At 44.8% G+C, this 12,981-nt stretch overlaps 1 protein-coding gene and 1 long non-coding RNA gene across 2 annotated transcripts in view; one reads left to right on the top strand and one right to left on the bottom strand.

Annotated features, from left to right (window-relative positions):
• Zfhx3 (zinc finger homeobox 3) overlaps nt 1–12,981 on the top strand; it is a 231,367-nt gene that overhangs the window by 139,663 nt on the left and 78,723 nt on the right.
• On the bottom strand, nt 3,289–7,133 carry LOC125613167. The gene is made up of 3 exons (XR_007343665.1): nt 7,011–7,133; nt 5,942–5,951; nt 3,289–3,300 (listed from the first exon to the last, which is right to left on the bottom strand). It is a non-coding gene; the product is annotated as an uncharacterized LOC125613167 (long non-coding RNA).

The raw sequence follows: 12,981 nt of genomic DNA, 5'->3' as shown, positions 1-12,981 counted from the left end.
ACCTTCAGGACTTTCTGGTGATGGCTAAGAGTCATATTTGCTGCTGCTGATGCTTCATAATCCTTAGGAGGTCTCTTGGCTAGATAGATAATGTGCAAGTCCTCCCCTGCACCACAGGGGTCAGCCTTAGCTGCCAGCACCGACCCCCACATGGCCCTGCTGGTGGAAGGAGCTTCCTCCTTGGGTTCACAGGCAGGCAGAGCCCTGAGCTGGGTTGTCCTTAGCAGAGCATGATGTCTTCTTTCCACTCTTACTCCACAGGTCACCCACACGTACACATGCACTTGGTTTTCCAGTTTTTAAAAAGAAAAAGTAGCAAAGGCAAGGAAAGCAAGAGAAAACTGGAGGAGGAGGAGAAAGAGGAGAAAGGCCAAGAGAGAAACACACTTTTACATTTAACTTCTCAAGTTAAAAATATTTTTTCCGAGGGCTGGGGCGGTAGCCTAGTAGTAGACCACCTGTCTCGCGTGCGAGACATGTGGGTTTCATCCCAAGCGCCTCAAAAGAAATAAATTATTTGGAAATTGACTTGGAAATATATATCTCAGAGAGGAGAGAGTAAATTAACCATGTGAGGCCTTTCCCCTGGCCTTTTTTTTTCCCCTCCCTATCTGGACTTTTTTTTTTTTATGTAGATGGACAGCATGCCTTTATTTTATTTTATGTATTTATTTATTTATATGAGGTGCTGAGGATGGAACCCAGTGCCTACATGTGCAAGGCAAGTGCTTTACCACTGAGCCACAACCCCAGCCACCTATCTGGGCTTTTGATCACAATTTTGAGCGCCTTTTCTCCAAGACCAAGTCGTCTCTTGGGTCTTTTCATCTCATTCTTACCTGGCGGCAGGTGTAGGCAGCCCATCACTATTGTGATGGGTCCTGTCTCAGTGCCTGGCGTCGGCCCTCTGCTTTCCCCTCAGCTGACGGACAGCTCTGGAAAGATGGAAAGCTCGCGTAGGTGTGTCGTGTGTAGGATCAGCTTCCCTCTTGGCTTATTAAAAGAGGCATTTCTGGCTCCTGAGTGAAACTCTAGTTGATTTCACTCTATCAGTGCCCTGGGTCTCAGGAACACAAGAGGCCCTTTGTGTTTCTCTTCTTGGCCTTTCTCCTCCTTCTCCACCTCCTCCTCCAGTTTTCTCCTGCTCTCCTTGCCTTAGCTACTTTTTCTCTCATATGGACATAGATCTTCGAGCTTTGCACACATGGGATTAATTACACCGAGCAATTCTTCACTGAGGGCCTACTACGGGCAAGCCTTTTAATGAGTTGGGGACACAGCTGGCATCTCCTGTTGGCTCCTGGCATGGATGCACTGGTTAACACCCCAGCTCAGGCACTCGAGGTAACCTGATGATGACTCAGTTTACAGAGGACACAATCCTTCAGAGTTTAAGAGACTGTTTTGCTTGGAGCAGAAGGCAGCATCCCCCTTGACCGACACATCTTTGGCTTTCAAGGTAGTGAATTTCTGGGGTCAGGGGAGATGGAAGCCGCTTGCCAAGGCGTGATGTGGTTTTGGTGACAGCCTCTACTGAAACACTACAGGCTTCCCTTGATGAATCTTTTTGTTGAACCAAGTTTCAGACAGCTCTGCTTAACTCATCAGCTGAAGAGAACAAAAAAATTCACGGTTTCCAGCTTTCTCTTTTGGCTTTGTTTTTATTTTTCAAAAGAAGGCGGCCCTCTAAACACGAAATATTGCATTTTTATCTTTTTTATGCATAGCTAAATTATATGTAATTTCACTGTGATATGTCTCATGGTATTAAAGTATGTTGTGGCCGGTGCTGTAGCTCTGAAGTTTGGTTTTGTCAAGCAAGCACAGCTGGCCTCCTCGTCCTTTTTACTGTCTGTCTTGTTGACAAGGCTTGGGAAAAGTATAGGACTATAGTATTTCTAACTTGAGAAGTTAAATGTAAAGGCATGTCAAAATGAATTGGGGGTTGATTGAAATGTTAAGCATTTATGGAGGAGTAGAGAAAATAGGTCTTTAAGTACATTCCCTGGACAAATAAATGTCAGGGTGCTTTTTAGAAAGCTATTTTGCCATGCAAAGACCCAGAGACCACCATGTATCAATATGAAAAATGGAGTTTACACAATAACATAGCTTGATTTTTTTTAAAAAAAATATTATTTTCCTTATATCTTCAGAGATAGCTGGGCTAAATAGTCTATAGCTGGTGTGTTTGGCTGTTTCATGGGTGGGATCTATTGATAGGGAATCAAAGAGCATCAGGCACCTAGCAAGAACTCCCACATTGGTGGTGGTGTTGGTAAAAGATTCTTAGCAAACTTGCTAACGATGTACCAAAAGGTAAAATCTTGACTGTCTTTTGTTCACAGAGGTGGTTTTCTGTTTGCAAGTATAAAGCATTCATGGTTTGGTTACTGTCTGATTTTCTTGCATTTTGCATCTACATAGGGAGACCAGGGTAGTTCTCAGACTGTACACTGTCTTGTTTTTCTGTTGGAACAGAGTTCTTGATTTGCCTTAATTAGTCCTCTAACAATCTACAAAGGTCAGTGCCAATTGCCTGTTCATTTACATTTGTAATTGTGATGGCTTCTGATTACATATTCCTTGTCTCAGTCCTTCTTCTAAGTACATGCTAGAGTCTCCTTCCCTCCCCTTCCTCCCACACCACCCACACGCATGCGGGCGTGCGCATACACGCGTGCGCACACCAGAGCAGCGTGAAAGCTGAAGGTCTGACTCCTCATATAAGAGCCCTTTGTAGTGACAGACCAGCTTTCCTGGAATGTCAGCATCCCGTGGAAAGCCATCTTGGAGAGGCTCTTGCCTCCAAGTTAGGGATATAATGAAGCCAGAGTCAGGGAAATTATGTCGATACCAGGCAAGAAATCTGAGAGCCATTATCCAGGAGCCTTCTTGAACTGGGTAATTAAGGGCAATTAAACTTTTCTGCTGGCTCTCTGCAAAATATGCTAATGATCTGGTCTGTTGGAAGGTGGACATATGCAGAGTGCTACTTCATTGCTGTTACATGCCGCTGGCCTGCAAGAGTCCCTCTGGAGAGCATGTGACATCACCAGAATGGTCACCAGGAGAGTGGGTCCAGGGTCTTCAGCCTCCAGATCTGCATTTCCTGTCTGCTCTGGAGAGAAAAGCACCTGCACAGGACGCTGCCCCTTTTAGAGGTCGTCCTGGCTGTAGCAGCCCGAGCTGAAGTGGTTCCCGCGTATTCATCCTCTCTCATCCTAGATCTGCCATTCATTGGTTGCTCTAACTGCCTGGGGGTTCGGTGGTGTTTCTGTATCTCTCACTGGAGCTCAGCTGCGTATGGAACTGCCCATCAGTGGTGTTCTTGACCAGGAGTGCCATCCCCTTGACTAGGTACAAGCGTGTGTCCTGATGGCCACTGAGTGCTGTCCACTCTGAGAGGCACAACATTGTGGCTGCTCCTTACTGGGGAGGGTGCTACCAAGTGGCCTACCAAGTAGAATAAAAGAAAAAAGAATGAAAGATGCTGGCCCGTTGTTACTAGAGTTAGGAGGTGCCGAGGGGTGAGCATCAGTGTCCTCTGTTGGAGTATCTGAACATGCCAGAGACCCCAGTTGGCTCTTCAGAGCCCAGAGACACAGGGAGCTCCCAGTGAGAACACAGAATGCCATGTCCTACTGAGCATTATTTTAGTGAAATCTTTATTTCATACTATCCCAAGTGGCCTTGGAAAGCGGTATCCAAGGAATCCCAAGTTTGAGACTTGACCCTGAAGAGGACCTGGATAGCCAGCCAGTAAAGAGGCATTTTTGTTGAGGTGGGAGTCAGGGATTCTGTTCTCGAATTTCACTGGAAGGGAAGGATCCTGTAATGTCAACCCATGTCAGGGAAATTAGTGGCTGTCCTCACTGTCCCGTCATGTACAGACCCTTCCCATAGTGATACCCATCCCAGCCTCTGCACTTAATGCCTCCTTCATTGCTGTAATGTATTTTTCAAGAGAAGTAATGATTTGTACTTAGGTTGTCTTTAGGAATGTCCAAAGAATCCGTTTCTGGGGCTGCTCACATCCTATATGGAACTTGTTCCCAACCTTGGTAGGGGGCCAGGGAAGAAATAGAACATGCATCTCTCTGTTAACAGAAATAGCTCAAAGGCTTCTTCTCAGACATACAGATGGTAAGGAACCCCCTTCAAACTGTGACCCAATTATAAGAATTATAGTTCCAAACGATTTTTTTTCTTCAGACACTGACTAGCAGCAGAAAGTTATGTGGCCTTGCATATTAGTATAAGCACTGCTTGTATTTTCCTGATTCCTGGATTTAAAGATCCCTGGAGAGGCACCAGGAAGCTTCTGTAGATCCTCTACTAAGTTTAAATAAAAATATAAGTTCATTTTCACCATCATACTAGTCACATTTTCAGTGCTTCCTAGTGACATGTGGATTGTGGCTACCTCAGGGGACAGCACAGACTTATAAGAACAGTCCAGAATATGTACTTATCAGCGCTGGGTTCCTCCGCAGGCCCACATGAGGTGTGGGCTGTGCTCTCCATGATACTCTCTGGCTTGCATTTTGAAGAAGTGCAGGACCTGCTGGCTTCCTGCTGGCTTCCTGCTGGCTTGAATGGGGTCCGTCTTTTCCTTGCTTGTCTCAGTTTTTCTCTGTATGGAAGAACTGTGTCTTCAAATAGCCACTTAATTTTGGTTTTGCCACTTACATCTTTTCCATTAGCAGTTTTGAGGGACTTTGAAAGGACTTTGTGAAGATGTTTTTTTTCAGAGTGGATGTTAAAGGGCTTTTTATAGTTTCATACCTCAAGACTATCTTGAGACCTTTTGTGTGTATGCTAATAAAAGAAGCTATTTATTGCTTTTAAAAGATCCTTGACCTCTGCTCTAATTAGCATATTAAAAATTGGACAGTATGTGATTTTCTTGGAACACAGCTGTTGTTTTAACCAAAAATTTTATCCAAGATTGTCATTTCATTATAAGTCAAAGAAGAACTTGTTCATTTTTTCTCTCACTGTTTTCATTGGCTTCAGTTCTTCCTTATGGACCACATTAGTTTGTCAGAACTTCCATAGCCAGGTACCATACACTAGGTGGCTTAGACAACAGAAATTCATTTTCTTACAGTTCTGGAAGCTAGAAGTTTGAGATCAAGGTGTTGGCCAGTTCGTTTCTCCTGGGGCCTCTTTCTGAGACTTGCAAATGGTGGACTCTCCTTCCTGGCTGATCCCCTCTTATAAGGACGTCAGGCAGATTGGGTTAGGGCCCACTCTGAAGGCCTTATTTTAACTTAATTACCTCTGTAAAAGTCCTGTTCCAATAGAATCACATTCTCAGGTATACTGGGGACTGGGTCTTCAGCAGGGGAATTTGGGAGGAACACAATTCAGTTGATTACGTGGATTTTGTGGTATCTGAGGCTAGTCTTTCGTTTCCTTTTCTGGGGTCATCCTGTGTGTGGCAGGATCATAAAAGGTAAAGGTGGATGTGGAGGTGAAGGGAAGTGGTGGGGACACCAGACCTCGCCTCCAGCAGTGTTTTAAGTATCCACCAGGCCTCCTCAACTTCCCATTCTCAGCACTCCGTCCTCGGTTGGGCCTTGGCATGCAGAGCAGACTGACCTTCCTGGAAGGGGACTTCAGAAGAAGAACTCAGAGCAGCTTGTTAGGACTAGTAAGGGCAGAGCTGTCTGCTGAGCCCATCTTACCAGAAGTCTTCTCTCCCTGTCCTGTGACTGCCAGCCAGCCACATGTAGGAGTACTCTTGTGCCTGAAGTCTCAGTCTTAGGGTCAATCAAATCTGCTCTTATTGAAGGTGTTCTCACTGACTGGCCCCCATGAGGCTCTCATGGGGGTGGGGTTCATGGAGTGACTGTCTCCTCTCTGATGCTCTTGGGGACTTTGCAGAACTGAGTGCCACACACCAATCTTAGTTTTCTTGCTCTGATTATGGCACATGTGTGCTCCTTACCATGAGCATTGACTCATTTTTGTGGCGTGTTGATTATATATATCAGGTTCCCACCGGCCCCCACCACTTGCTACCATGTCACATATGGCTAGTGGCTCTCATTTGGGAGTGTAGGTAGAAGCCACTTCTCTATAGAAGATGCTTAAAGACAGTGCTGCTGTAGATGGTGGCAAAGCTGGGACCTGGAGCAGGGGCCCAGGGCTCCGAGCATCACTGCTGTTTGGAGTTTTGGTGGGGTGGGTATATGGCTTTGTCTTGCCTCCATGCTGTCGGTCAATGAACCCACGCAAGAGACGAGCAGCTCTTCACCCTCAGGGATGGAATTCTTCATATCTAGAAAAAGAGTAAGATATGTTGCTGGATTTCTTGGAATAGCAAGGAAGGAATCCTAGACTGAGGTGAGAAAGGGGGTCCATGGTTATTTTTGACTGTATACACCAGAGCGCAGGCCTTGGTCTCTGAGTTTGAAAGTGGTTTACGTGGTTTCCCTAACATCCTAAGCCTCTTTGTGATTTTACTGTGAGTCAATCCAGAAGGACTGATAAACTCCACAGAGGGGAGAGCTGCTCTGATCTGGCTGGCTTGGGCAGGGGTTTTTACTTGAGTGGCTTCTAGACTGTCACCAGCACTGGGATCTTGTAAGGGGCTTGTGTAATCGGGTCCTGGCCTGGCCTCCAGCTCTGGAAACTGGAGCCCACCAGGCATTTTTATGTGAATAACTGGGATTTTGTAGATGTTAGCTGAACCTTGGTTTGGTCATTATTTTAAAAATGATTTTTTTAAAAAAGGCTGTAGAGACAGTAAAAGGATAAAGAAAATTAAAAACTGGGCCCAAATTTTTGAAAAAGAGAGGGAGAGAGAAGGTCCCAGGAGGCTAGAAAAGTGCTAAAGAATTTGGAAATGAAGAAGTAAATAAGTCACAAGAAGGGAAAGGGAGTTTTATCTTTTTATTTATTTTTTTATTGAGACATAATATTTGTACCTCTTTCTGGTGTAGTGTATGATGATTCAGAAACATGAATACATTGTGTAATTAAATCATGGTAATGAGAACTTCCATCTCCTCAACTGCTACTCCTTCTGTATTGAGAACTTTTGTCTCTTATTTTCTCCTTATTTTGAAATACATCAGAATGTTGCAGGCCGTAATTACCCTATTGTGCTACTGAAAACCAGAACCGTTCCTCCTCTCAGGCTGGGCTTTGGTGCCCCCTTTCTCCCCTTTCCGTTCCTCTCCCCTGCCAGTTCCAAGTCTCTGTTGAGACTGGTCTCCACTCGCTTCTCTGAGGTGGAGAAAGTGGGTGATCTTTGATTTTCCTTGCTTTCCTAGAAAAGAACTGTGTCTGGGAAAGACATGACCTGATCCAGAAAGGGAGTTGTTTTGTCCTGTGTTGATGGTGTCCTAAGGATGACCAGGTACCACTTTAGGGTCTGGGGAATCAGCCATCAGGGAGAAGAGAGTCTAGACTTTCCCTTCCTTATTGGGAAGGAGATGAATATCAGATAAATACAGGATGTCAGGTGTACAAAGTGTTGTCAAAAAACAGCCCAGTGGGACCAGGCACACGGGGGCTGTTTTATATCAGGGGATGGGCAAAGGTCTGTCTTGAGGAGGTGACTGGGCCTGGTTGGGGAGGCAGTGAGGGAGAGCACCCGCCCAAGTACCCAGTCACCATAGGCTGGTTGTGGAACAGGAAGGTGGCAGAGGCACTCCAGCGAGGAGGAGCACCAACCCTGGCAGAATGTTAGGGCATTTGGATAGTGTTCCTGCTGAGATGGGAGGACACCAGAAAGCTTTGAGCAGGCTACTTCCCCTCTAGGGTCAATGAGGAAATGTGACTTGCACGTCCACTGTTGTCCTTGTGTGAATTGTCTCCTTCACCTCTATGGAAAGGGCCTCTCCAGCAGAGAGGAGAGGCAGTGCCACATGTGCCACCACGTGCCACCACTTCAGGAACCTAGAGTGCAGGATAGCTGCAAGGGGAGGGGACCCACATGAACTCGAAGCGAGGAGGAGTCCCAGCTCCTGTTCTTAGAGTCAGCACACTTCTGTGGGCTTCTTTGCTTCTGTCCAGGGGTCAGCTGTGGTTTTTCAAAACACAAGATCCTTGCTGGGAGACCCCTGCCTGAGTGTGAGGTACCAGGAAAGCTTCTGTCCTTTTGCCATGAGGATGAGTTGTTTCTTCCATGACTTGAATATCACACACTAAGTGTAAGAGATGAACTGTGGGCAGGGACGTGTCACAGATGGCTGACATGAGTGAAGGACCTCTTCCCCCAACCTCTGACGGGTTGTCACATTCCACAGAACATCTTGGCATGCAAGATCATGATGCATATTTCCACGAAAAGGACTTTGTTTCACTATTTGATAATGTAATAATAATTTTTTAAAAAGCATAGTACCTTAACACCTTTGTTCTCTTGGTGTCCCCAGTGCTGCGTGACCAGAGGTCATTATCCCATTCTGGAGCACTGATGACCCACCTCTGACTTCCGTGTCTAACTAGACTTTGACAGACAGGCTTGATCTAATTCTGCAGCCATTTGATTCTCTGTGGACATGTGCCCAGACCCCAGGCGGATCTGAAGACTTCCTTAGAACACATAAGACCAGGGAGATTTGTGCCATACTGTACTGTTTTCTTTGGGCTTCTTTTTACTGAGGAATGCAGGCTGGTTTTTGTTGTTGTTTGGAGTTTTGGTGGGGTGGGTATATGGTTGGCAGGGGAAGGGTTTCTAGTCTCTTCTGTGAGGCACCATGCCAGGGTTATTATGGAGTGACTCCTCTTAGGTCCCTGTCCTTTCATCTCATGCTGAAAAACCCCAGGAGAGAAGGATCTGGGCACATCTCATGATATTTGGAAAGAATGTTGAAAGCACACCTGGCTGCCGTGTGTGAGGGCAAATTTATTTTAAAAATCTGGCTACAGGCAGCTTTTTCTGTTTGTTTCTTTAGGGAGGAAAAATGGGAAAGCAGTAGCAAGCTATGGTTTGAATTTGTTTTCTTCCAGATTTGACCAGCCAGCAGAAGAGAGATTATCTCTAAAGGATATGAAAGGTTTAATCATTTTAATTTTGTTTTTATTAAAGTTTATCATAACTTTTTTTCTCCAACATGCCTGAATAGAATGGAAAGACAGAAGAGGAGGTAATATAAATATGCACAAACCCCCAAGCATCTGGTTAATAAAACCCTCCAATGGGCAGTGCCTTGTGAGGAGGACCTGGCTGGATGGCTAGGGATGGCAAGCTGACCAGAGCAGGCTGTGACAGTACTGAACTGTGGCCAGCACCTCATGAATTTCCTCTCCACCTGCAACATGCACTTGTCATGGGACAAGTTAAATGGACATTAAACTGAAAGAGAAGAAACTCCAACTGTTGATTTATTTTGTCATGGTTCTCAAGCGAGCCTGGATCCTTAAGCCATTTGTTGCTAAAGAAGTTGAAATTTACAGAGAATAATAAAATTTGCTTCCATTAGTTTCTTCCACCCCTATCATCAGAATGAAATATTTCATCCCAGATATTTTGAAGACTTGCTTCAGACCAAAACCTCTGAAGCTGTGTGCATATACTTGATTTTGTGAAACAGCAAAGGTGGGATAAAGACAGTCTTTCTTTTGGGGAAAAAAATTATGGTAAAATTGAGTAACTAATACTCTAGATTAACAGGACTTCTGGCTCATTTTCCCTTTAGGACAGAAAAAAATAAGCTTATTTGCAAAGTTAATTTAGTTGTCATAAAACCACTTGAGTGCCAATGAACCATCTTACAGGGTCAGTGCAGCCTCCATGGGTGTGAGGCCTTGCAGAGGCATGGCTATCACCATGGCTATCATCTAGTGGTAGCCACTAGAATGGTGTCTTCATCATTTTGTTCTTGCCAAGGCTGGAAATTTAACTTGCACATTTTAGAGTTTGTTTTAAGCCGTGTTATTGAAACACTGTCATCTCATTAAACCTCTCTTAAGTTGGTGGTTCAGTTAACCCTATTATATGCTGGTCTTAAATCTGGGGCAGTGTTAAGTCTTTATAGGACTTTGTTTGCTGTTTTAATGGGCAGAACAGTTTGTTCATCAGAGAAGCACTTTTCTATTGGCAGCTGCCATTCCAGTTCCTCTAATCAAGTAGAAACTGCATTGAGGATTCAACCTAGCAGCTGTGTGGGCAAATAAACTGGCCCCTGGTGGGCCATGTGGTCAATGTCATACTCCATCAAGGATCCCTTGGGGCCTGGGGACACCTCCCAACCCCTGTGGGGTGTTCATACTGAGGGTTTCCTTTGGACCTGAAGCCTCCCTTTAAACCAGATCTCCCCACTGAGAAAGGGACCTGAAGCCCAGTGGCTGTTCCAAGTTGCGGGCATCTGCCATCCCTACTGGCAGTGTTCCAGGTGGGAGAGTGTGCCAAGCAGCCCCAGAGGCTGGTAATTTTGGATTTCTTTTATGGGAGTTACCTATGCCAGCAAGGGGCATTTTTCTTGGTTCCTCTTAGCTGGAGGTGTAGGAGCACTGACAAGGACCAAACAGGAGCCCACGTTGTTCTCTGTGGGCTTCTTGTTGGGAGCCCCTGGGCAGTAGGTTAGGCAGTTCTCACTGAGAGGAAGAGCGGCCCCACAATCCTCCTATCCAGGCCTTCTGACTCAGGTTGGACTGGATGACCACGGCAATGCACGTAGCATGCAGTCTTGGTCCCTTAACTTTGAAGCTGAATAGATTATGAAGACAGCAGAAGGCAGGCAGACACCTGCTGTTTGCTAGCATGCAGCTGTGGAGAGATCTCAAGAGTGACTTGAGTTGGAAGTTTGATTTTTCCTCACATACACATCCTTGGAAGGAAGGCAGTCAAGTCCCCGAGGGAAGCTTCCATTGGGTCAGCAGGCACCCAGTTTCCTTCAGTCCTTCCACATAGCATTCCTCGCCAAGCAAGTGATCGCCTCATGGTTTCAAAATGGCTGATCCACCTGAGCTCCAGGCAGAAGATGCAAGAGCGCATGCGCCACCTGAGTCCGCCTCTTCACAGCTCTCAAAGCTCCTCCCACCAACTTCCGCCAGCATCTCATTGGCTGAAGCGCAGTCATATGACTATCCTTGGTGCTGCAGATTTTTTAACTGAGGGTAGCGAGCGGTGAGGAAGGTGAGTGGTGTTCCAAAGAGCAGTCATTAGGAGCGCAATTAGAAGCTTCAGCCGTATGTCTTTTAAAAGATAAGGAGGGGATTAAGTAAACTATATTACAATTATGTAATGGAAATCTACGTGGCCATTAAGAATAATGTTGTTGATAAATATTTAAGGATATGGAAGAAAGCTCTGTAGACTGAAGGGGAAAGTAAGACACAAAACTGTATAGTCATAATTTCCCTTAAAAATACATAAATACACTGAAATGTTAAAACTGATCATGGACGACTTTGATTTCCTTCATACTCTTTTCTGTTTTTAAGACTTTCCACAATGGGCACTTATTCCTTTACGATTAGGAAAAAAATTGGCAAACTTTTAAGTGTAAGGAGTAGAGAACCTGGTAATTACTACCTCATATATGAAATATACTTGATGGAAAAAATAAAATGAGTAATAAAGGGGAAAAATCTATAAACATGTAGCGATAATGGAATGATGACGAGTAGCTATAGTGCTACAGATTCATCACGAACAAATCCCATCATACTAATAAGATAAAATGAAATAATGTACATGAACTCCCATTAAAGAGGGAAGTTACACAAATGCAAATTTATATTCTGGGGGGGGCTCCAAATGTACAACAGAAACAGTCACCATTTTCTCCAAGTGTCCTTTTGAGGTTATTCAGTGGCAGTTTCCCCCTTGTCTTTGCATTGGAAACACTGGGGCATGTTGAGCTTTATAGTTGTTTATTAAGCATCTGTTAGTTTTAAACAATAGTTGTTGGGAGAGAGAGTAGAAGAAATGATCCCTGCCTTTGAAAACACACAGACACACACACACACACACACACACACACACACAGAGAGAGAGAGAGAGAGAGAGAGAGAGAGAGAGAACAGGATTCAAGATGATCCAGGGTAAGTACCAGATAGTGGAGCAGGCTAGTAAATAACATGGGCCTTCCTGGGGGTGAGGAATTCTTGAGTTTAGCAATGAAGAAGTTCCAAGGAGAGAGTCAGCCTGTGCCTAGAATGATGGATGGGTAGAGACAGACAAAGGAAAGGAACCCAGGGGTATTGTGGGAGCTCAGGAATTTGATCAGGGCCACTGAGCAGTTCATTTTAGCTAGAGAGAATCCTGGGCAAAGGCCTTGCTAGACTTGTGCTCTTCCACTGAGCTACACCTCCCAGCCTCTCCCAGTATTTTTTAATGTATGACTTGGTAATAGCATCTGATTACCTTTCCATTTGCTCTGTTATATCTAGTAAAAATTCAGAGTTCTTGTTTCCATACTTTCCATCTCCCTGCCTTTCTCTGAAGAGAATAAATGGGTGCTTCCTTGGGTGCTATATTGCTAGATCCCTGAGCTTCCTTGATGGGCATTTACCATGCCCATCTCACAAACTTAGTGTGTCTCCATTGCTGTGGTATTTTTTTAATGCCTCCACAAATACCCCTATTCAATGATATTTGTCCTGAAATTATAGTCGTGACCTCAGAAATTATAGTCTTGACCTCACCTTCCACTCTTCTCTCGTTTGGTCTCTTGGAAATACATGCTTCTGGTTTTCCTTGTTCTTTTTTTTTTTTTAATTTTTAATATTTATTTATTTTTTTTTTTAGTTCTCGGCGGACACAACATCTTTGTTTGTATGTGGTGCTGAGGATCGAACCCGGGCCGCACGCATGCCAGGCCAGCGCGCTACCGCTTGAGCCACATCCCCAGCCCCCTTTCCTTGTTCTTGCATCAAGTAATCTTCAGCTTTTTGTCCTGTCTATTCTTATATTTTTCCCATCTTCCTCTCTTCCTTTCTGGAGGTAATTATTCCTCCTTTCATCTTCAAGGTCACACATACAACAGGGCCATATCTCCAGCTCCTTAGGTGAAC

Source organism: Marmota marmota, unplaced genomic scaffold, assembly GCF_001458135.2.
Source record: "Marmota marmota marmota unplaced genomic scaffold, marMar, whole genome shotgun sequence".
Taxonomy (NCBI): Eukaryota; Metazoa; Chordata; class Mammalia; order Rodentia; family Sciuridae; genus Marmota; species Marmota marmota.
Note: the sequence above shows the minus strand (reverse complement) of the source record. Positions and strands in the feature narration are given on the sequence as shown.